The sequence below is a fragment of the Hemitrygon akajei genome, chromosome 24 (assembly GCF_048418815.1).
Source record: "Hemitrygon akajei chromosome 24, sHemAka1.3, whole genome shotgun sequence".
Classification (NCBI taxonomy): Eukaryota; Metazoa; Chordata; class Chondrichthyes; order Myliobatiformes; family Dasyatidae; genus Hemitrygon; species Hemitrygon akajei.
This window is the reverse complement of record NC_133147.1, coordinates 47,838,610-47,863,216: the sequence shown is the minus strand read 5'-3', so window position 1 is coordinate 47,863,216 and position 24,607 is coordinate 47,838,610. Positions and strand designations below refer to the sequence as shown.

Genomic DNA, 24,607 nt, shown 5'->3' with positions numbered 1-24,607 from the left:
TTATAAGTCAATAGCATCATAACATTTTAAGTAACGTTTGGATATTAAACACGCAGTGCATGTTTTCCTTGTATGAACATATAAAATTATTGCAACACACCAGTGTAAAGGTAAGGGCTGGAGGTCCCCGTACCGGGGTCGCACGTCCTCCCGTGTACTTTAAATCATCTCTAGATTACTTATAATACCTAATACAATGTAAATGCTATGTAAATACTTGTTATACTGTAATGTTTAGGGAATAATGACAAGAAAAAAAAGTCTGTACATGCCCGAACAACGAGTGCTGAAGAGCGAACTTCCGTTTTACTTTTCCGATCCCAATCCACAGTTGGTTGAATCCGTGGACGCGGAGGGCCGACTGTATCTGAGGGAATGTCCTGTACGTGAAGTGGGACAGAAAGGGTGTAAATGCAGAGGGCAATTCAGGCTTATTAGGAACGGGGTAAGCAACATCAAGAAGAACCGCGGAAGAAACTCGAGTCCGTTCCTCCATCTTCAGTTTCTGTGTCGGACCAACTCGTTTGTCTCAGCTTGTGGGTAGGTCTTTTTAGTTGATAGGAATTGTACCTGTGTTCTGGAAAACCTTTTTGTGTTTTCTGTTCCGGGAATGGAGAAGTGATTGACAGCTCATGGGCTTAACTCTCTGGGATTTAGAAGAAAGGGGGGAATCTCATTGAAACCTGTTGAATGTTGATCGAGTGGATTTGGAGAGGATGTTGGGGGAAGTTTAGTAACAGAGAGCACACCCTCTGCACTGAACTGAGGCTGCGGCCTGCTCCGACTGCAGTGGTACCTGGCTTCACGTCTTCCGTAAGTTCTGAATGCTACTTGCTTACTTTTATCCTTCACTTGATTCGTGTTTTTCTTCTCTCCCGCTGCACATTTTAGCATTTCTTTATTTTTTAATGGGTTATTTTGGGGTCTCTTTGTTTAACGGCTGCCTGTAAGGAGAGGAACCTCCCCACTCTCAGTCCACAATAGAGACCCATATCAGAATCAGGTTTATCATCACTCACGTGTGTCATGAAATTTGCCTATTTTTGTCACAGCAGCAGTACAGTGTGACACATAAAATCACTGCAGTACTGTGTAAACGTCTTTGGCACCGAGCTATAGCTCATCCTAACCTTCTCTATGCCATGGACCCCTACCATTAACCCCTGCCCTAAACCTATGCCCCATCATTTAGGACTTGCCTCCCCAGGGAAAAGACCATTACCGTATATGTTAAACACTTCGATAACACAGCCCTTCGCTCAAAGTTCTATTGTGGACTGAGAGTGGGAAGGGGACAGGGAGAGGGGAGTCATGGTTGGGAAAAGGGGAAGAGAGGCATTCGGTAATGATCAGCTACAGCTGGGTGAGCTTGCTCCGATGCCAACCCCATCTCTCCGTCCCTGGCAGTCCTTCCCAGCCACTTGTCCCACAGCACTCCCCATTCCCAACATCCTTTGCTCCCGCCGGATTTACAGACTTGCTCTCCGCTCCATGTTGACAAACGTGCGTGCGTGCGTGTGTGTGTGTGTGTGTGTGTGTGTGTGTGTGTGTGTGTGTGTGTGTGTGTGTGTGTGTGTGTGTGTGTGTGTGTGTGTGTGTGTATGACATTTTTCACAGTACCCTGGTCCTAGTCTCTCCCGCAATTGGAAGCGTCCTCTCCAGTGTACTCTTCCTCCATTAGTGTTGATATATCTTCTATCTCCACTAGCTTCGGTGTCTCTCCGATGCTTTTGCTCGCGATACAATTTATTTTGTAAATTATGGTAATTTTATGTCCTTGCCCTGATGAACAATGAACTTCATGTCATCGCTCCAGTCTACATTAACGGAGACATAGTGGAGAGAGTGTCCAGTTTCAGGTTTCTGGGAACACACATCTCAGACGACCTTACATGGTCCACTAACCCCACGACAATAGTTAAGTAAGCACAGCAACACTTGTTCTTCCTCAGATTGCTGAAGAAAGTTGGTCCACCTGAACAGATGCTGGTGACCTTTTACCGCCGCACCATAGAGAGCATCTTAACATACTGCCTCTCTGTGTGGCGTCTCAGCTGTACAGCAGCTGATGGGAAAGCACTTCAGCAGGTCGTCTCCAGCGCACAGAAGATCATCGGGACACAGCTCCCAGCCCTGGAGGACACCTACAGCTCACGCTGCCTAAGGAAAGCTACAAGCATCTGTAAGGACAGCACACACACACACACATGCAATCATCTGTTTGAACTTCTTCCATCTGGCAGACGTAAAAATAAGATTTTCTATACCCACATTTCCAGACTGAAAAATAGCTTTTTCCCCAGAGCTACAAATGCTCTGAACCAATCGATCAAGCATCATCCATAAATTTGTTACATTGCTACTTTTAATACTGGTTTTATGGCTGTCATGCATCTGAGTTGCGCTTTTGTACTGCCAGACATTGATTGTACTGGCTGGTTACTCGATTTTGTTTATTGTTTATTTATTTTATTTGTTGTTTTAGTACGAGAGTTGCAAACTCATTTTCGCTGTATTGGTGCATGACAAGTTGTACTATGCAATGACAATAAAGATATTTCAATTTCAAAAGAACATTAACAAGGATGTTGTCAGGTCTTGAGGGCCTGAGTTAGGGGGAAAGGTTGAATAGGTCAGGACTTCATTCTCTAGAGCACAGGAGGATGAAGGGAGATTTGATAAAATTATGAGGGGTATAGGTGGGTAAATGCAAGCAGGCATTTACCACTGAGGTTGAGTGAAACTAGAACTAGATGTCCTGGGTTAAAGGTGAAAGGTTTCAGAATCAGATTTAATATCATTGGCATATGTCGTAATTTGTTATGTGGCAGCTGTATATTGCAATATCGAATTACAGTATATATACACACATTTTCAAGAAAAAGTTTGTGAACCCTTTGCAATCACCTGGTTTTCTGCATTAATTACTCATAAAATGTGGTCTGACCTTCATCTAAGTCACGATAATAGACAAAACAATTTGCCTAAATGTATAATCACAAGTACTAAAGTATTAAAAACACAATCTGCCTAAAAGTACACAAACAATTTCATGTCTTTATTGTTTAACCATTCACAGTCCAGGCTGGAAAAAGTATGTGAACCCTTTGATTTAATAACTGGTAGAACCTCCTTTAGCGGCAATAACCTCTACCAAACATTTCCAGTAGCTGCTGAACGGACTTGCACAACAGAGAGGAGGAATTTGAGACCATTCCTCCATACAAAACTGTTTCAGTTCATCAATATATCAGGGATACCTTCAGTTCATGCCACAACATCTCAATTGGGTAAGGTCTAGACTCCAACTTAGCCATTCCAAAACATGAATTTTCTTCTTTTTAAACCATTCTGTGGTTGATTTACTCTTGTGTTTCAGATCTTTGTCTTGTTGCATCATCCAACAATGAACGTACAAGGGTATACATGCTATCGTAGGGACAGAAATGTGGGCAGAGGGGGTGGGGTGGCCCTGTTGGTGAGGAATGAGATTCAGTACTTTGCAAGGGGGGACATAGGATCAGGTGAAGTAGAGTCTGTGTGGATAGAATTGAGGAACAGTAAGGGCAAAAGGACCCTAATGGGTGTTGTCTATAGGCCACCAAACAGTAGCATGGATATTGGGTGCAAGTTGAATAGGGAGTTAACGTTGGCATGTGGCAAAGGTAATGTTGCAGTAGTTATGGGGGATTTCAACATGCAGGTGAACTGGGAGAATCAGGTTGGTGCTGGACCCCAGGATAGGGAGTTTGTAGAGTGCCTAAGGGATGCATTCTTGGAACAGCTTGTACGAGAGCCGACCAGGGACAAGGCTATTCTGGATTTAGTGTTATGTAATGAACAGGATTTGATAAGCGATCTTGCAGTAAAGGAGCCATTAGGAGGTAGTGATCATAATATGATAAGTTTTTATCTGCAATTTGAGAAGGATAAGGGCAGCTCGGAGGTGTCAGTGTTGCAGTTGAACAAAGGAGACTATGGAGCCATGAGGGAGGAGCTGGCCAAAGTTAACTGGACGGATATCCTAGCAGAAAAGACAGTGGAACAGCAATGGCAGGTATTCTTGGGAATAATGCACAAGGTGCAAAATCAGTTCATCCCCCGGAGGATTCAAAGGGGGGAAAGGGGCAATGTGGTTGACAAAGGAAGTCAGAGATTGCATAGCATTAAAAAAAAGGAAGTATGACAGAGCTTAGGTGAGTGGGAGGACAGATGATTGGGAAATTTTTAAGGAACAACAGAACTTAACTAAAAAGGCAATACGGGGAGAAAAAATGAGGTACGAACGCAAGCTAGCCAGGAATATAAAGGAGGATAGCAAAAGCTTTTTTAGGTATGTGACGAGAAAGAAGATAGTTAAGAACAATGTTGGGCCCTTGAAGAATGAATTGGGTGAAATTGTTAAGGGAAACAGAGAAATGGCAGAAGAATTTAATAAGTACTTTAGATCTGTCTTCACTAAGGAAGATACAAGCAATCTCCCAGATGTATGGATGGGCCAAGGACATAGGGTAACAGAGGAAATGAAACAGATTGACATTAGGAAGGAAATGGTGATGAGTAGACTGATGGGACTGAAGGCTGACAAATCCCCAGGTCCATATGGTCTGCATCCTAGGGTACTAAAGGAGGTGGCCCTGGAAATTGCAGATGCATTGGTAATAATTTTCCAATGTTCCTTAGATTCAGGATCAGTTCCTGAGGATTGGAGAATGGCTAATGTTATCCCACTTTTTAAGAAAGGAGGGAGGGAGAAAACAGAGAACTATCGACCTGTCAGCCTAACTTCAGTAGTGGGGAAGATGCTAGAGTCCATTATTAAAGATGAAAATGTGGCATATCTAGATAGCAGTGATAGGATTGAGCCGAGCCAGCATGGATTTACCAAGGGTAAATCATGCTTGACTAATCTATTGGAGTTTTTCAAGGATGTAACCAGGAAGTTAAACAAGGGAGATCCAGTGGATGTAGTGTACCTCGATTTTCAGAAGGCATTTGATGAGGTCCCACATAGGAGATTGGTGGGTAAAATCAAAGTTTGTGGCATTGGGGGAAGACATTGACATGGATAGAAAACTGGTTGGCAGATAGAAAGCAAAGGGTAGCGGTGAATGGGTGTTTCTTGGAATGGCAGGTGGTGACTAGTGGAGTGCCACAGGGCTCGGTATTGGGACCACAGCTGTTTACAATTTATGTTAATGATTTAGATGAAGGCATTGAGAATAACATCAGCAAGTTTGCTGATGATACTAAGCTGGGTGGCAGTGTGACATGTGATGAGGATGTTAGGAGAATTCAGGGTGACTTGGATAGGCTGGGTGAGTGGGCAGATACTTGGCAGATGACATTTAATGTGAATAAGTGTGACGTTATCCACTTTGGGAGTAAGAACAGGAAGGCAGATTATTATCTGAACGGTGTAAAGTTAGGTAAGGGAGAAATACAAAGAGATCTAGGAGTCCTTGTTCATCAGTCACTGAAGGTGAATGAGCAAGTGCAGCAGGCAGTGAAGAAGGCTAATGGAATGTTGGCCTTTATTACAAAGGGAATTGAGTACAAGAGCAAGGAAATCCTCTTGCATTTGTACAGGGCCCTGGTGAGACCACACCTGGAGTATTGTGTACAGTTTTGGTCTCCAGGGTTAAGGAAGGACATCCTGGCTGTAGAGGAAGTGCAGCGTAGATTCACAAGGTTAATTCCTGGGATGTCAGGACTGTCTTACGCAGAGAGGTTAGAGACTGGGCTTGTACACGCTGGAATTAAGGAGATTGAGAGGGGATCTGATTGCAACATCTAAGATTATTAAGGGATTGGACAAGATAGAGGCAGGAAATATGTTCCAGATGCTGGGAGAGTCCAGTACCAGAGGGCATGGTTTGATAATTAAGGGTAGGTCATTTAGGACAGAGTTAAGGAAAAACTTCTTCTCCCAGAGAGTTGTGGGCGTCTGGAATGCACTGCCTCGGAAGGCAGTGGAGGCCAATTCTCTGGATGCTTTCAAGAAGGAGCTAGATAGGTATCTTATGGATAGGGGAATCAAGGGATATGGGGGCAAGGCAGGAACTGGGTATTGATAGTAGATGATCAGCCATGATCTCAAAATGGCGGTGCAGGCTCGAAGAGCCGAATTGTCTATTGTCTATTCTTTTAAGCTTCAGGTGACAGACTGCTACCCAGACATTCCTCTGTAAAACATCGATACAAATTTGAATTTATTGTTCTCTCAACAATTTCAAGCTGTCCAGGCAAAGCAGCCCCAAACCATGATGCTCCTCCCACCATGCTTCACAGTTGGGATCAGGTTTTATTTAATATTTGGTGTGCAATTACCTTTTTTTCTCCAAATGTAGTGGTGGCATTTCTGCCAAAAAGTTCAGCTTTTGTCTTCTCTACCACTGAACATTGTCCCAGAAGTGTTGTGGAACATCCAGGTCTTTTGCAAACTTGAGACATGCAGCAATGTTTATTTTTGCAGAGCAGTGGTTTCCTCTGTGGTGTCCTTCCAAGATCACCATTCTTGTTCAGTGTTTTTCTAAAAATGTACACACAAACAGAGACTTTAGCAAATTCTGGATTTCTGCAGGTCATTTGCTGTTACCCTTGGGTCAATTTTTACCTCCTTCAGCACTGTGCGTTGTGCTCTTGGTGTGATCTTTGCAGGATGTCCACTCCTAAGGAGAGTAGGAACAGTACTGAATATCCAACATTTGTAGACAATTTCTCTTACTGTGGACTGATGAACACTCAGGTCTTTAGAAATGCTTTTGTCGCCTTTTCCAACTTCATGCATCTCTACATTTCATCTTCTAAGGTCATCTGAAAGTTGTTATGATCAAGGCATAGTGCACATAGACAGATCTTTCTTGAGAAGAGCAGACTCTGTCAGTAACCTGACTTTGTGTGTCTTATTTTATAGGGCAGGGCACCTGTACAACTGACATCTGCAATCTCATTTCATTGATTCGAACACCAGTCTCCAGATAGCTTTTGCAAAAGGAATTACCCCGGAGAGTTTTTGACCCAGACTGTGATTGTTTTAATGGTGTACTTGGTACTGACGAGAAGAAGTACAATTGTTTGTGTGTTGTTAGTTTAGGCAGATTGTGCTTGTCTATTATTGGGGCTTGGATGAAAATCAGACCACACTTTATGAGTAATTAATTCAGAAAACCAGGTGATTCCAAAGGTTCACAAATATTTTCTTGCAACTGTGCATATACACATTTATATATTTTTTAATTACTTTGAAGTTATATTATATAAGTAGTGCAAAAAGGTAGTGAGGAAGTTTTCATGGGTTTGATGCCCATTTAGAACTCTGATAGCAGAGGGGAAGAAGCCATTCCTGAATCATTTGAGAGTGCATCATCAGGCTCCTGTACCTCCTGAATGATGGTAGCAATAATAAGAGGGCATGTTTGTTAAGTTTTAAAGGGGACCCTGAGGAGCAATTTCGTTACTCAGAGGGTAGTGCCAGTGGAAATGATTGGCACAGGTTCAATTGCAAAGTTTACGAGACGTTTGGGTAAGTACTGGGACGGGACTGGTATGGAGGGCTATAGTCCTAATGTGGATCAATGGGAGTAGGTAGAATAAGTTTGGCATGGTCTAAATGGGCTGACGGGCCTGCGGCTGTGCAGTAATGCTATATACTCTATAGTGATCATAAACCAGATGAACTCATAATCTTGTAATTCACTTCTTTTTTCAGCACTTTATTGCCTGGCTGCAATGGACTGTGTAGCTGTTACACACTTCTTTCAAAAGATATTAACATTACTCATAATAAAGTATTCACAAGAATAAACTCTACAATGCCTTTTTATTCACTATATTAAATACACCACATTCAACCCTTCCTGATTGTCTCGATATGAAATGTCGTTTATTCTTTTAAAGACGCTGCCTGACCTACTGAATTCCATTAATTTGTGAATCATACACTTTGTTCTGCGTTAATGTAACTGTGTCACCCTGTACCAACTCAATACACTGTGCAATGAACTATTCTTTTATTATTGAGAGCAAGCTTTTTCCACTGTAACTTGGTAGATGTGACAATAATAATTCATTTATCTTCGCCCCACTTCAGCCGGAGCACCACGAAGTTTATTTCCCCTCCACCCTTCGTTCCTGCGGCGATGGCGCCCCACCGGCGCCGCCGCCGCCGCCATCTTGCAGCAATGACTGGGAGCTTCTTTCCTCCCACCGCACTCCCTCACCCCGCGACCTCCACTCTCCTTTTGCGTTAATCACACAAGACAACGCCGTCTCCTTCCCTACCGGACGCCCAGACGCCTCAGCCGTCGCCGCACACGCGGAGCCCGGGGCGCCTTCCCTCCGCCTCAGGCCGCAGCCATTTCGTTTGTTTTCCCGCCACTCCAAACTCCTTACTCTAAAGGGGGTATTTTCCACCGCGCAAGCGCCCGGACCGCAGCCCAAGCAGTATTTCAAATAGTAAGAAGGTTTCGGGATGAAGGATAAATTAGACTATGCTTTTCTTTTGAGGGGGGGGGGGGAGGCGAATAACGGTTCCAGGCCGACGTCACTTCCGCCCCTGCGGCGCCAGAGGGTCCCAGTCGGCTGGCAGCGGCCTTCAAGCCCGGGGAGCGGAGGAGGGGAAGTTGCGGTGGTAAAGAGTAGCGGGCGGGTGAGAGAGGAGGAGCCAGAGGGAGCGACTGCGGTGGAGGCGGAGGGAAGGTAAATGGAGGAGGAGGGCCGCAGGCCACCGCGAGGGGAGGAGGTGGAGGCCGCCATCTTGTGGAGGGGCGGGGCCTGAGAAGCGCCTCAGAGAGCCGGGCAAGGGGGTGGGAGGGGGGCGAGAGCGTTGGGTAACGGGTGCCGGGAACGAGTTTAATTTGCCTCCTCGCTTTCCTCGCCTCAGCCTTTCCGAGGGCGGTGAGTGGATTTTTTTTTCGGCGTTACGGTGGGGGAGGAGGCTGCGGGGAGGTCAGGCGGCGTCTGCTTCCGGGGTCGGAGGGCGGGCCCCCGGCGCCATTTTGGTTTTGTTGAGTCAGGATCGCGGGTGGAAGAGGGACGCCAAGAGAAAGAGAGAGAAGAGGGCCCGGAGCCCCCGCCGTACCGAGTGAGTGAGTGAGTGAGGGGAGAGGGAGGTCCGGAGCCTCGCTGCCCCGAGTGAGTAAGTGAGGGGAGAGGGAGGCCTGGAGCTCTGCCGTTCCGAGTGAGGGGAAAGGGAGGCCCGGAGCCCCGCCATCCCGAGTGAGTAAGTGAGGGGAGAGGGAGGCCCGGAGCCTCGCCGTCCCGAGTGAGTGAGTGAGGGGAAAGAAGAAGTCGAGAACCCAGGGGATGGGGTGTTTGCGGTACTGAGGGGAGGAGGAACCCATTGGTACCGTGTGGGTGGTGGTAAGAGGGGAGGGTGATCGACTGGGAACGTAACTCAACAGTGCCGATGGACTGGAGGGGTGGTGTTGGTGGGATATGCACTGAGACCAGTCATTTTGTAGGGACGGTAGAGAGAGTGTGTGTCGTGGTCAGTCCTGTATTGCTGAGACATGAGGTTAGTGGGGAGGAAAGGATGCCGTGGTCTCCATTGCGTGTGAGGGTCGGTAGTGGAGTCAACGAAGTCAGGCTTATTATCACTGACATATGTCTTGAAATTTGTTCTTTCACAGCAGCGTAGTGCAAGACATGAAGTTTAGCTACAAAAACTTAAATGGTGCAAAGGATGAATAACAAGGTTGTCTTCCTGAATTCATGGACCATTTAGAAGTGCAATGGCAGAGGAAAAAGATGTTCCTGAAATAGCCAGAGAGTGGTGAATCTGTGGAATTCATTGTCACAGATGGCTGTGGAGGGAGACCGAGTCATCGAGTATATTTAAAGTGGGGACTGATAGATTCTTGACTGATAAGGGCATCGAAGGTTATGAGGAGATGTTAGGAGAATGTAGTTGAAAAGAAAACGATATCAGCCATTATCGAATGATGGCCCAAAGAGCCTAATTCTTTTCCTATGTCTTATGGAAATGAGTGTTGGGATTTTGCTGTGAGAAGGAATAGACTCTAGATGGTTTAATAAGATAAAACGATAACACTTTTTTGATGGTTCATTGGGCTCATGGTAAGTTTGAGGAACTGTGGATGTGGGGATAAGCTGCAATACCCGCAGGAAATGTGCAAGCTCTGCGTAGGCAGTGTGATCGCAAGTGTTGACAGGTGTCACCTTGGCAGAGCCTATGCCATCTAACTCCACCATGGAGTTGACAATGGAATGTTTCCTTCCAAACTATCCCCGTCTGGAAAAAGTCAGGAAGCTGTTCTGATCAAGGGCACTGTCCTTGAGAACACAGCACAGTGTTGGCCTTCAGCTCCACCGCGCTTCCCCACAAACCGTTATTCTTTTCCTCCCCCACATTCTGTACACTTCCATTCCTAAAGTTCTCTTTAAACGCATGCACCCATCTCTGCCCAGCAATTTATGAGGGGGGTGTCCACAATTTTCGCTGAGACGGTGGGAGTTTGTGTTTGGTTTGGATGGGGGGGAAGTGAGAAAATGTTGGAATTTTCTACGGTTTGCAGGTTGCAAGTGAAAGAGCAATAACTTTCCAGAGCTGAAAAGGCCTGACTATTTAATAGCTTTGTGTGCTTTCTGCAAGCTAAGCTGTGTCAACTATTGAAAACCTTTTGTAATAGGTCACTTTCTATTTGAGGGTGAAATGCCCCGATTTCCTGATGCAACCTTCCTGTATTTTACACTGTCCAGAATCTGAAAACAATGAGTGACTGTTATATGATCTTGGTGCAAAAGAAAAATCTTTTAAAGAAGCAAATTCTCTGGAAATTCCAAGTGCGCAGCAAGTCAGGAGGGAGATTTAATGCTTCTTTGTCGTGTGTCTGGTTCATGAACTATAATGTTGAATTTGCCGGGAAGCCTCTTGGATAATCCCAGTTTGTTACTGAATTCAGAATCAGGTTTAATGTCACTGGCATATGTTATGAACTTTTAAGTTTACAATGCAATACATTAAAATAGAGAGAAATAAAACTGTGAATTGAGAATAAGGGATGTCCTGGATGATGTGGGTCCTTTATGATAGACGCTGCCTTTTTGAGGCATCACTCCTTGAAGAGGTCCTAGATACTACGGAGGCTAGTGCACGTGATGGAGCTAGCTATGTTCAGAATGAAAGTAAAAGTTGCATAGAGTGCAAGAATTCCAGAAGAGAGATGGCTGTAGATAGTCAGAAGGGTTTGCTTTTGGGGCCGAGTGGCCTGTTTTTGGTGCTGCATCGCTCTGTGGTGGGGCTGTCAACATTTATTGACCAACATTTACTATGGATGCAGTGATGGATTGGACTTTGCTCATAGACTGTAAGATTAGCAGTAGTGTAGACTCATGCAGCCATAGTTTTGTCAAAGTGAGGTGCGGATGTGTCACCATATACTAACCCGAGATTAATTTTCTTGTAGGCATTTAGTCTGTTGTTTGCAAATATTCCCTTTTGAAGTTGGATAGGAAGCCTTTCCTAACAATTATTTGTTCCCGTTCGTTCATTAAGTGCCATGATGTGTGTGATCATGACCGTGGCTGTTGGCAAATTTTTCTACAGAAGTGGTCTACAATTGTCTTCTGGGCAGTGTCTTTACAAGACAGATGACTCCAGTCATTATCAATGCACTCCAGAGACTGTCTGCCTGGCGTCAGCGGTCGCATACCCAGGATGTGATACATATTGGCTGCCGATACAACCACCTGCTCCCACGGCTTCATGTGACCCTGATCGGGGGAACTCAGCAGGTGCTACCCTTGCCAAGGATGACCTGCAGGCTCACGGAAAGAAGGAGGGCCTTGCATTTCCTTTGGCTGAGACATGTCTCCTCCTCCTGCCACTCAACCATTCCCTTTAATGTTCCCAATTCATAGAACATAAGAGATAGGAGCAGGAGTAGGCCAATCGGCCCCTCAAGCCTGCTCCGCCATTCAACAAGATCATGGCTGATCCAATCTTAACTAGTTTTTACTGAATCCCACAAGGCAACAGGGCACCATGCCGCCCATTTTATTTTATTATTCATCCCGCCCAAACCCATGTGATCACCCGGGGGGAAAAAAAACGAGTTGCCAATTGAGGAGAAAAAATCTGGAAAATTCCTCTCCGATCCATCCAGGCTATCGAAAACTGGTCCAGGAGATCACATGGCTGATCTAAACCTAGCCTCATGTCCACTTACCTGCTCGCTCACCGTATCCCCTAATGCCATTTTTATCCAGGAAAATGTCTATCTCCATTTTGAATTTATTGAGTGTAGTAGCTTCCACAGCTCTCTGGGGCAGTAAATTCCACAGCCCCACCAACCTCTGAGTGAAGAAATTCCTCCACATCTCAGTCCTGGAACGGCATCCGCTTATTTTAAGATTATGCCCCCTAGTCCTAGTTTCACTCATCATTGGGAACATTCTCCCTGCATCCACCCGATCAAGCCCCTTCACAATCTTATATGTTTCAATAAGATCGCCTCTCATTCTTCGGAACTCCAATGAGTAGAGTCCCAATCTACTCAGTCTCTCATCATACATCAACCCACCCATCCCCGGAATTAACCTAGTGAACCTTCTCTGCACTGCCTCGAGAGCCAGTATGTCCTTTCTTAAATATGGACACCAGAACTGCACGCAGTACTCCAGGTGTGGTCTCACCAACACCCGGTACAACTGCAGTAAGACCTCCCTGTTCTTATACTCCATCCCCCTAGCAATAAAAGCCAGCTTTCCATTGGCCTTCTTGACCACCTGCTGCACTTGCATACTAACTTTTTGTGTTTCCTGCACCAGGACCCCCAGATCCCTTTGCACAGAAGCACTTTCCAGTTTTTCTCCATTTAGATAATAACTTGCTCTATTATTTTTCCTGCCAAAGTGCAAGACCTCACATTTGTCAGTATTATATTTCATCTGCCAAATGTCTGCCCAATCACTCAGCCTATCTACGTCCCCCTGCAGGGTTTCAATGTCCTCCGCACTCATTACACTCCCTCCCATCTTTGTGTCATCAGCAAACTTTGATACATTGCACTTAGTCCCTTTCTCCAAATCATTAGCATCTGTTAAGATGCTACAGAGTAGTCACTTTTTCTCAAGTGTTACAGGGACGGTATCACTAAATTTGGAAAGGATGCAGGTAAGATTTATGTGAATGTTACTGGGACTGGAGGGCTTAGGTGCTCTGGAGAAACTGAATAGACCAGGGCTTTTCATCCTCTGGAGTTTTGGAACCTGAGTATTCTTACAGACAATTATAAAATCTCCAGGGAGCATAAATCTGGTGGGTCGCCACAGTCTTTTCCCTGACATGGGGCATCTTCCCCCCCCCCCCCCCCCACCACCCCCGACCCGTGAATCCATGGGAGCAGGTGGTGAATGGTCGTATGAGCAGCTGGTGCATATCACAGGTCCTGGTTATGCAACCACTGACGCCAGGCAGTCATTCTATGAAGAGTATTGATAATGGCTGGGATCACCCATCTTATAAATGCACTGCCCAGAAGGCAATGGGAAACCACTTCTGTAGAAACATGCGCTAATAACAATCATGGTGGTGGGAAAACCTTGATTGCCCATGAAATGGCACATAGTAGAAATGGCAATGTTTTGAAGGTATTTAAACAAGTACATAGGGAATGGTTGGAAGGGTACGGTAAAAGACTGTTGGGATCAGTTGGTCACATGGAATAATTGGGCTCCTGTTCCCATCCTCTGATACTGTGGGGGCAGGAGGCCTGGTAGGCTAGTGGGAAGGAGGGTGGTGATAGCAAACTCTGGCTATTTCCAGCAGTTGAATAGAAGGTTGACATGCTAAAGCAGCCTTTGACATTATTTCTCTAGGGAATTGTTACTGAAAACAATTGGGAGCTGTTTCTCACCTCGTGCTCTGCACTGGAGCTTTATCTAACTGTCTCCTAATTGTTTGTAGTGTCAGTTTGAGTTGATTCTCACCTTGTGCTCTGCACTGGAGCTTTATCTAACTGTCTCCTAATTGTAGTGTCTGTTGGGAGCTAGTTCTCACCACCTGCTCTGCACTGGACTTGTGTTTAACTGTCTTCCAGTTACTTGCAGTTCTGGCTACTAATATAAAATTGAGTTTATGATTTGTTAGGCAGAGTCCCCTCCCCTCTCTTCTATTCCCCATTCTGGCCTCTTACCTCTTCTCACCCGCCTATCCCCTCCCCTCCTTCCCTTTCTCCCATGGTCCATTCTTCTCTCCTCTCCTGTAAGATTCCTTCCTGTCCAGCACTTTACCCTTCCCACCTACCTGCCTTCACTTATCACCTAGCAAGCTTCCCCTACATCCCCAACCCATCTGTTCATCCGTTGAGTTTATTCCTGGTTTGGTGGTTGTTACAGCCAAGGCTTTTGCTAGGCCCTTTTTTTGCTCTTTATCCCTGGGACGGTGGGACTGGCTTACAGACGGGGATTTGGGAGTGTACCCTTGTTGCTCTTTATCCTGGGCAGTGGGACTTCATACAGAGATGAAACTGGGTCTGCCCACTGGTATCAGTAGCCTTTGCGGAGTCGAATCCCAACCTGCGGCGCTGTGTGTGTGTAGTTTGCACCTTCTCCCTAAGACTGATTTTCTCCCCCTCCCCCTCAGCTACTGTAGTTTCCTCTCACATTGGTGGAGCTGGACACTTTAAATTTCTGTTAATGCAGCTGGTCCCCAACCCAGGGTCCACGAACCCTTGGGTTAACAGCACGGCTCTGTTGGATAGAAAAGGCCGGGTACCCCTGACCTACTGCGTATGTTTGGCGGGGGTGGGGGGGGGGGAGAGGATGTGGTGTGATTGGTGTAAAATGGGACACTTGCTAGTTGGTGCCCAGTGGGCCCGGAAGGCTTGTTTCCTGTTTCTGTGTCAGGCCGGACTAATCAAGCCCAGAGGGAACAGGCAGGCAATGTGTGCAGTGGATACTAGCTCAGGCGACCAGGATTGATTGCCTTGCTCTACCCCGTGGGCTGGCTGGTGCTGTGAGGCTCAGACCGCACTGCTGTGTCATGGATCGATCTGCAATGCAGGTGGTTGGGGCCTGCCCGCAGGCTGAGCTGACAGCAGCTGCCGATGCTCTGATTGGAGCTCTTTGTATCGCTTCTGTGGGGAAACTCGTGGGGTTTACTGGCATTGCTTGTCGGTAAGAGCCATCAGCAGCTGGCGGGACCCCTCTCCGTGAGCCCTGCGTTGCAGGTGTCTCGGCATTGACGGCATACTCTTCCAATGCAGTGGCTCATCTGGAACAGTCCTAGCGCTGGTCGTGTCTTGTATGGAGGGGTGGTGTCACTGTTACTATCAGGGCCATTGTGGGGGTGGGGTGGCCACCTGGGGACTTTGAGCCAAGGCCATCAACTGGATAGATTGCCATTGCCATGTGACAAATGGTGTTTTTACTGAGACCAGCAGGGGTCATCCTCAGGTAACAAACGGGTTCTGTCTTCAAACGTATAAAGGTAACCAGGCATCAAATACATGTGGTTCCTGATGAGAAAGAATCACAAAAAGTTGGATGGTGAGGTGAGAAGTTAGTTCTGTCTTTCGTCGTAAAGAATGTAAGTTAGACCTGGTGATTTAAGATTATGGGAGCTTGCAACCTGGGATTGGCCTGCATTGCTAATTTGGCTGCTCTGTTCATTTACTGGAAGCCTGAAGCTCTGCTTGCTTTTTTTCCACTTCCCAAAATCCAGTTTCAGCCTGAGTGTACCTTATCGTTCTGAATTGACATGGGTCGACCTCAACTTTAGGAAGTTGCGGCACAATAACACGGCAGTTTGTATGACACCATTACGGCTCGGGACATCTCAGGTTGGGAGTTCAGCCCTGGTAACTGCTATGTCTTCCCCGTGGAATGTGCTGGTTTCCTCAGGGTGCTCCAGTTTCCTGCCACCGGTTGGTCATTGTAAATTGTCCTGTGGTTAGGCTAGGGTTATATCGGGGTTGCTGGCTGGCGTGGCTTAAATAAGTTAAATACAATTCATAAACACAAGATTCTGCAGAGCAACACAATACTGGAGGAATTGAGCAGGTCAGGTGGCGTCAATGGAAAGGAATAGAGTAAAATTTCAAAAGTAAATTTACCAAAGTGCATGTATGTCACCCAGTGTTGCTTCATGAGCCTGACTAGGTGTCTGACCTCTCAGTGGATGAGCAGTTAGGGATAGGTGTGGCCCTTGTGGGAGAGTTTTACGTTGGAGTAGGACGAATTACGAGGGCATTAGGCAGGAGCTAAGAAGCATTAATTGGGAACACTTACTCTGGAAAGTTCACATCAGACATATGGAAGGTATTTAAAGATCAATTGCAGAGTACAGGAAAGTTGTGTTCCTGTTAAAAGGAAGGACAGGGATGGAAAGATGAGAGGCCTTGGATGTTCAAAGGGGTGATGAATTTAGTGTATAAGGAAGCTAGAAAAGAGCTAAAGGGAATTGGGAAAGCCAAGAGGGACCATGCAGAGTCCTTGGCAAGTAGGATTAATGTAAATCCCAGGGCATTCTGTACATACAGCAAGAGGATTTCTAAACAGATGGTGGGAGCACAAGGATGAAGAGGGAAGCATTTAATTGGACAGGGAGAATGTGAGGTACTTCAGTATTTACCAAGGAAAAGGATATGGAGGACCAGAAGCCAGCGCTAAGAGTATTAAAAAAAGGTTAGAGTGTTTAGAGGTCAAGGAGAAAGAATTGTTGGGCTTCTTAAAGAGTATTAAGGTAGATATGTCCCCAGGGCCTGATGGGACTTGCCCCAGGATATTGAAGGAAGGAAGGAAGGATTGTTTGGCCCTTGACTAGTATCTTTGGAAGGCCCGAAATGTTAACCGTACTCTTTTCCATAGATTCTGGTGTCTGGCCTGCTGAAATATTCCTCCAGCAGTTTGTGTGTGTTGGCTGGATTTCCAGCATCTGCAGATTTTCTATTGTTTGTGATAGTATCTTTGTGTCCAGGCGAGGTCCCAGAGGACTGGCAAGTAGTTAGCAAAAAGGAACGGGCAAATCCTGGGAACTATAGGCTGGTGAGTCTCACGTCCATTGTAGGGAAATTGCTGGAGAGAATTCCAGGGGGTAGGATATATGAGCATTTGGAATCTCTTGGCCTAACTAGGGAGAGCCAGCATGGCTTTGTTTGTCAGATCAACTTGAGTTTTTTGTAAAGGTGATGAGAGAGATTGATGAGGGTAGGGCAGTGGATGACCATATGGATTTTAGTAAGCTGTTAGTCACAGTCCCTCATGGGAGGCCAATCTGGAAGATGCACTGGGTCCATGGTGCATTGGCTGTTTGGATTCCGAACTAGCTGGTACATAGAAGACAGAGGATAGTTGATCGAAGGGACTTAGTCAAGATGGAGATCTACACTTAGTGGTATTTGGCAGGGATCTGTGCTGGTACCTCTGCTGTTTGTGATGTATATAAATGACCATGATGGAAATATAGATGGGTGGGTTAGTAAATTTGTGGATGAAACCAAGGCTGGTGGAGTTGTGGATCGTGTAGAACACTGGCAAAGAATATAGCACGATATGGATCAGTTGCAGATATGGGCAGAGAAATGGCAGATGGAGTTTAACCCAGATAAATGTGAGGTGTTGCACCTCGGTCAGGCAAACGCAGGGAGACAGTACACTGTTAAAGGCAAGATCCTTAAGAGTTGCTGAGAAGAGGATTCTTGGGATCCAAGTTCATGGCTCCTTGAAAGAGGCTACACAGGTTGATAACGTGGTTAATAAGTGTTTTGGAATGCTTTCTTTTATTAGTCAAAACCTTGAGTTCAAAAGTCAAGAGGTTGTGCTGCAACTTTTTAAAAAGAAAACCTCTGGTTAGGCCACATCTGGAGTGTGGCACACAGTTCTGGTCTCCTCACATAGGAAGGATGTTGAGGCTTTGCAGAGGTTTTACCAGGATGCTGTCTGGTTTAGAGGGCCTGTGCTGTCACGAGAGGTTGGATAAACTTGGGTTGTTATTACTGGAGCGTCGGAGGCTGAGGGGGGATCTGCTAGAGGCTTACCCGATTATGAGAAGCACAAATAGATTTCACAAGAGCATCTGTTTCCCAGGGTTGAAAATACTAGAGGGTGGGTATTGTAAGTGAGATGGGGTAGGTTTTTCACACAGTTGAGGGTGGAATGCATTGCCTGGTATGGTGGTAGAGGCAGAAGCAGAGGCTTTTAAGAAATGTTTGAACAAGCACATGAATGTAATGATGATGGAGGATGTGAACATGGTGTAGGTAGGAGGGATTAGTGTTTGGGTGATTTTTTTTTGCTTTTCAGCTGGTTCGGCACAGCGTTGCGGACCAAGTGGCCTCTTCCTGTGTTCTGAATGCAGCCCAGAGATTCATTTTCTTGTGGGCATCTACAATAAATCCAGAGCTGTAACAGAATCTCTGAAAGACTGCACTAATAGCTGTTCAACCAGAGAGCAAACTGAAAATACAAAGAAACGCAATTAAACAAACAAATAATAGGTATTGAGAACATGAGCTGAAGAGTCCATTGGTTGTGGGAATACTATGAACCAGCTGCTGTGAGTCCTGAGACGCCTGTACCACCTTCCTGACAGCATGCCTGTGAAGAGAGGTTGGGGTCCCTGATGATGGTGGTTGTTCTCCCGCAACAATGCTCCATGTAGATGTGCTCGTGGTACGGAAGGCTTTACCTGTGATGTACTGGCATGTATCCACGACCTTTTGTAGGTTTTTCCATTCAAGGGCATTGGTGTTTCTACAACAGTCTGTGATGCAGCCAGTCAATATACACTCCACTACACATCTATAGAGGATATGTCAAATTTTTCAGGGTCTTGCTGAATCTTCGCAAATTCCCAAGAAAGAAGCGGAGCTGCCATGCTTCCTTTGTAATTGAGCTTCATGCTGGGCCCAGGACAGGTCCTCCAAAATAATAACAGGAATTTAAAGATGTTAGAGGAACTCAGCAGACCAGGCAGCATCTATGGACAAAAAAGAAGTACAGTTGTCATTTTGGGCTGAAACCCTTTGACAGGACTGGCAAAGAAAAGCTGAGTAGATTTTAAAAGGGAGGGGAGAGAGGTGATAGGTGAAATCTAAAGGGGGAGGGATGAAGTAAAGAGCTGGGAAGTTGATTAGTGAAAGAGATAGAAGGGGGGGAGAGAGTGTGGGAAATAGAGAAGGGGGTCTGGGGGGGCCATTATGGAAGTCTGAGAAATCGGCATTCATGTCATCAGGTTGGAGGCTACCGAAATGGAATATAAAGTGTTGTTCCTGCAACCTAAGTGTGGCCTCATCACGCCAATAGAGGAGGCCTTGGATGGACAAACTGGAATGGGAAGTGGAATTAAAATGAGTGGCCACTGGGAGATCTCACTTGTTCTGGCAGATGGAGTGTAGATGCTCGGCGAAGCGGTCTTCCAATCTATGACGGGTCTCACTGATGTACGGAAGGTCACACCGGGAGCATCAAACACAGTAAATGACCCCAACAGACTCACAGGTGAAGTGTCGCCTCATCTGGGAGGACTGTTTAGGCCCCTGAATGTGGAGAGTGAGGTGGTGTAGGGGCAGGTGTAGCACTTGCAAGGGTAAGTGCCAAGAGGGAGATCAGTGGGGAGGGACGAATGGACAAGGGAGTCGCGTAGGGTGCGACTTTTTCATTGCCAACTGTAAAGTTTAGACTTTAACACCCCCCCCTCCTATTCCAACCTCATTCCTGAACTGAACGCTCTGCTCTCCATTCCCTCCGCACTAGTCCTAACCTCGCCATCAAACCCACAGGTAAGGGAGGGGCTGCAGTAGTCCGGTGTACTGACCTCTACCTTGCTAAACTCTCAGACACCTCTGAACAGGATCCAACTAAGGAACACCAGGCCATTGTCTCCCACACCATCACCGACCTTATTAGCACTGAGGATCACCCATCCACTGCCACCAACCACAGTTCCCACACCCTGCACCTTCTGTTTCTACCTCCTACCCAAGATCCACAAATCGCTTGTCCAGGCAGACCCATTGTTTCAGCTTGTTCATGCCCCACTGAATTCGTATCAGCATACCTTGACTGTCTTACCCCCCCCCGGTTCAGTCCCTTCCAACCTACATCCGCGACATCTCACACAAGCTTTTCAAGTTCCTAGCCCACATCATTTTATTTTTACTATGGATGCTCAGTCCCTAGACACCTCCATCCCCCATCTAGAAGGCCTCAGGCTCTCCATTTTTATTCCTGGACACCAGACCCAACCAGTTACCCTCCACCACCACTCTCCTCGCTCTCAGTAATTTCTCATTTGGCTCCTCCCATTTACTTCAAACAAAATGGGTCCCAGCTATGCCTGCCTGTATGTCAGCTACGTGGAATGGTCTGTTCCAAGCCTACACTGGTGAACGTTCCGCACTTTTCCTACACCTCGTCGACTGCATTGGTTTCACTTCATGCACCTGCGCAGAACTCGTCGACTTCATCAACTTTGCCTCCAACTTCCACCTTGCCCTCAAATTCACCTGGTCCATCTCTGACACTTTCCTTTCTTGACCTCACTGTCTATATCTCTGGAGACAACTTATCCACGGATGTCTATTACAAACAAACGGACTCTCACAGCTACTCATCCCACCTTACTGTTAAAAATGCCATCCCCTTTTCCCAATTCCTCTGTCTCTGCCGCATCTGTTCTCAGGATGAGGTTTTTCATTCTAGAACGAAGGAGATATTCTTGTTCAAAGAAAGGGACCTCCTTTCGTCTACCATCAACACTGCCTTCAACTGCATCTCTTCCATTTCGAGTACGTCTGCTTTTACCTCATCCTCCCGCCATTCTACCTGGGATAGGGTTCCTCTTGTCCTCACCTTCTATCCTACCAGCCTCTGCGTCCAGCACACATTTCTCTGAGACTTCCACCACCTCTAACGGGATCCCACCACCAAGCACATCTAACCCCCCCCCCCCCCCCCCCCCACCAATTTCTGCTTTCTGGAGGGAGTGCTCCCTACGCGACTCCCTTCTCCCTCCTGGCACTTATTCTTACAAACAGAACAAGTGTTGCACCTGCCCCTACACCTCCTCCCTCACTACCATTCAGGGTCCTAAACAGTCCTTCCAGGTGAGCCAACACTTCACCTGTGAGTCTGTTGGGGTCATTTACTGTGTTCAGTGTTCCTGGTGTGGCCTTTTGTACATTGGTAGACCTGACGTAGATTGGGAGACTGGTTCACTGAGCATCTGCACTCTATCAGAACAAGCTCCTAGTGGTCACCCATTTTAATTCCACTTCCCATTCTGATATGTCCACTGTTGTGATGAGGAACAACACCTTATATTCTGTTTGGGTGGCCTCCAACCTGATGACATGAACATCGATTTCTCAAACTTTTGGTAATTACCCCCAACCCACACCCTTCTCTATTCCCACTCCCTTTTCCCCCTCTCGCCTCAGCTCCTTGCCCACCCATCGCCTCCCTCTGGTGCTCCTCCCCCCTTTTTCTTTCTTCCATGGCCTTCTGTCTCTTTCACCAATCAACTTCTCAGCTCTTTTACTTAATCCCTCACCTTTTAAATTTACTGGGCTTTTACTCCAGTCCTGCCAAGGGTGTTTGGCCCAAAACGTTGATATTTTTTCCATAGATGCTGCCTGGCCTGCTGAGTTCCAATGGCATTTTGTGTGTGTCACTCGGAATTGTATCTGCAGATTTTCTCTTATTTGTGCTCTCATATTGACTCATGCACCTCTAGTTTCCTTCTGAAGTCAATAATCAGCTCCGTGGTCTTGCCAACATTGAGTAAGAGGTGGTTGTTCAGCCAGATTTTCAGTCTACCTCCAATATGCTGCTTCATCACAGTTTCAGATCTGGCCAAGAACACTGGTGTCTTCGGCAAACGTAAATATGATGTTGGAGCTGTGCTTAGCCTCACAGCCTTGTGGTGCATCTGGAGATTGGGGAGAAGATGTTGCCGACTGGGGTCTACAAGTGATGAAATTGAAGGTCCAGTTGCACAAGGAGGTACTGAGGCTAAGGTGTTTAAGCTTATTGATTGGCTATGACCCATTGCTCCGGTAAGGAGGCATGGGATCCAAGGGGAAATTGCTTTGTGGCTCCAGAACTGGCTTGCCCACAGAAGGCAAAGAGTGGTTGTAGATGGGTCGTATTCTGTATGGCGTTGGTCACCAGTGGAGTGCCTCTTACCCTTCGTGATGTTTATAAGTGACCTGGATGGGATAGGTTAGTAAGTTTGCTGATGACACAAAGGTTGGAGGTGTTGTGGATAGATAGATAGATAGATACTTTATTCATCCCCATGGGGAAATTCAACTTTTTTCCAATGTCCCATACACTTGTTGTAGCAAAACTGATTACATACAATACTTAACTCAGTTAAAAAAAATATGATATGCATCTAAATCACTATCTCAAAAAGCATTAATAATAGCTTTTAAAAAGTTCTTAAGTCCTGGCGGTAGAATTGTAAAGCCTAATGGCATTGGGGAGTATTGACCTCTTCATCCTGTCTGAGGAGCATTGCATCGATAGCAACCTGTTGCTGAAACTGCTTCTCTGTCTCTGGATGGTGCTATGTAGAGGATGTTCAGAGTTATCCATAATTGACCGTAGCCTACTCAGCGCCCTTCGCTCAGCTACCGATGTTAAACTCTCCAGTACTTTGCCCACGACAGAGCCCGCCTTCCTTACCAGCTTATTAAGACATGAGGCGTCCCTCTTCTTAATGCTTCCTCCCCAACACGCCACCACAAAGAAGAGGGCGCTCTCCACAACTGACCTATAGAACATCTTCAGCATCTCACTACAGACATTGCATCTCACTACAGACATTGAATGACGCCAACCTTCTTAGGAAGTACAGTCGACTCTGTGCCTTCCTGCACAAGGCATCTGTGTTGGCAGTCCAGTCTAGCTTCTCGTCTAACTGTACTCCCAGATACTTGTAGGTCTTAACCTGCTCCACACATTCTCCATTAATGATCACTGGCTCCATATGAGGCCTAGATCTCCTAAAGTCCACCACCATCTCCTTGGTCTTGGTGATATTGAGACGCAGGTAGTTTGAGTTGCACCATATCACAAAGTCCTGTATCAGTTTCCTATACTCCTCCTGTCTGAGGTTACAGCTGAGAAGTGGCAGACGGAGTTCAACTCAGATAAGTGTGATCGGTTCACTTTGATAGGTCAAATATGATGACAAAATATAGTATTAATGGTAAGACTCTTGGCATTGTGGAGGATCAGAGAGATCTTGGGGTCTGAGTCCATAGGACGCTCAAAGCAGCTGTGCAGGTTGACTCTGTGGTTAAGAAGGCGTATGGTGTATTGGCCTTCATCAACCGTGGAATTGAATTTAGGAGCCGAGAGGATATATTGCAGCTATATCGGACCTTGGTCAGACCCCACTTGGAGTACTGTGCTCAGTTCTGGTCGCCTCACTACAGGAAGGATGTGGAAGCCATAGAAAGGGTGCAGAGGAGATTTACAAGGATGTTGCCTGGATTGGAGAGCAAACCTTATGGGAATAGGTTGAGTGAACTCGACCTTTTCTCCTTGGAGCAACGGAGGATGTGCGGTGACCGGATAGAGGTGTATAAGATGATGAGAGGCATTGATCATCGTGTGGATAGTCAGAGGCTTTTTCCCAGGTTGCCACAAGAGGACACAGGTTTAAGGTGCTTGGGAAGTAGGTACAGAGGAGATGTCAGGAGTAAGTTTTTTACTCAGAGTGATGAGTGCATAGAATGGGCTGCCGGCAATGATGGTGGAGGCGGATACAATAGGGTCTTTTAAGAGACTTTTGGATAGGTACATGGAGCTTAGAAAAAGAGGGGTATGGGTAAGCTGAGTAATTTCGGAGGTGGGGACATGTTCGGCATAACTTTGTGGGTTGAAGGGCCTGTGTTGTGCTGTAGGTTTTCTATGTTTCCATGTTACACCTCCCTTAGTGGAGACGTATCTTCACCCTGGAAGCCAGTTTAATGATAAGTACCTCATAATTTAGGAAACCCTTATCAGGTTCACTTGTTCCAGAGAAAACGGACGCAGCTTATTCAGACCTTTTCTGCACCCTCTCTAACTTAAACTGAGATACTTCACTCATATAGTGACTGAACTTGCACGCAGTATTCAGAGTGCGGCATGGTCAGCATCTTGTGCCAATGCATTCGATCTCTTACACTCAGGCAAGCTGAAATCAAAATCAGGTTTATTATCACCGGCATGTGACGTGAAATTTGTCAACTTAGCAGCAGCAGTTCAGTGCAATACCTAATATAGAAGAGGGGAAAAAAGCAATAAAATTATAATAACTAAGTAAATCAGTATACTTGTATTGAATAGATTAAAAGTCATATGACTTCTCCCGGAATACTGGTGTTGCCACTTTGGGGAATGGTGTACTTTCACCACTCCATCCCTAGGTTCTACATCTCTCCGGGGGAGGGGGGGTCACACCATTTATAGTCCGCATGCTCTCCGTTTTCTGCATATTTTCCTGCATTCTCGGGTATTTTATTTAGAGGTACAGTGTGGAGCAGCCTTTTCCATTGCCCATCAACCCTCCCATGATTTGACCCTAGCCTAATTACGGGGCGATTACAAGAACAGAATAACCAGTATCAATGCCTACTGAGCATTG

At 46.2% G+C, this 24,607-nt stretch overlaps 1 protein-coding gene and 1 long non-coding RNA gene across 2 annotated transcripts in view; one reads left to right on the top strand and one right to left on the bottom strand.

Moving 5' to 3' along the window:
- Window positions 1-273: 273 nt before the first annotated feature.
- LOC140716063 (uncharacterized) lies at window positions 274-8,687 on the bottom strand. The gene is made up of 3 exons (XR_012096234.1): window positions 8,284-8,687; window positions 6,331-6,532; window positions 274-380 (listed from the first exon to the last, which is right to left on the bottom strand). It is a non-coding gene; the product is annotated as an uncharacterized lncRNA (long non-coding RNA).
- A 290-nt stretch (window positions 8,688-8,977) lies between these two features.
- The window catches only part of LOC140716062 (ubiquitin-like modifier-activating enzyme 1), a 60,624-nt gene continuing 44,994 nt past the window's right edge, over window positions 8,978-24,607 (top strand). Inside the window, 1 exon segment of the mRNA XM_073028748.1 lies at window positions 8,978-9,085. The gene's annotated coding sequence lies outside the window, so the exon portion shown is untranslated.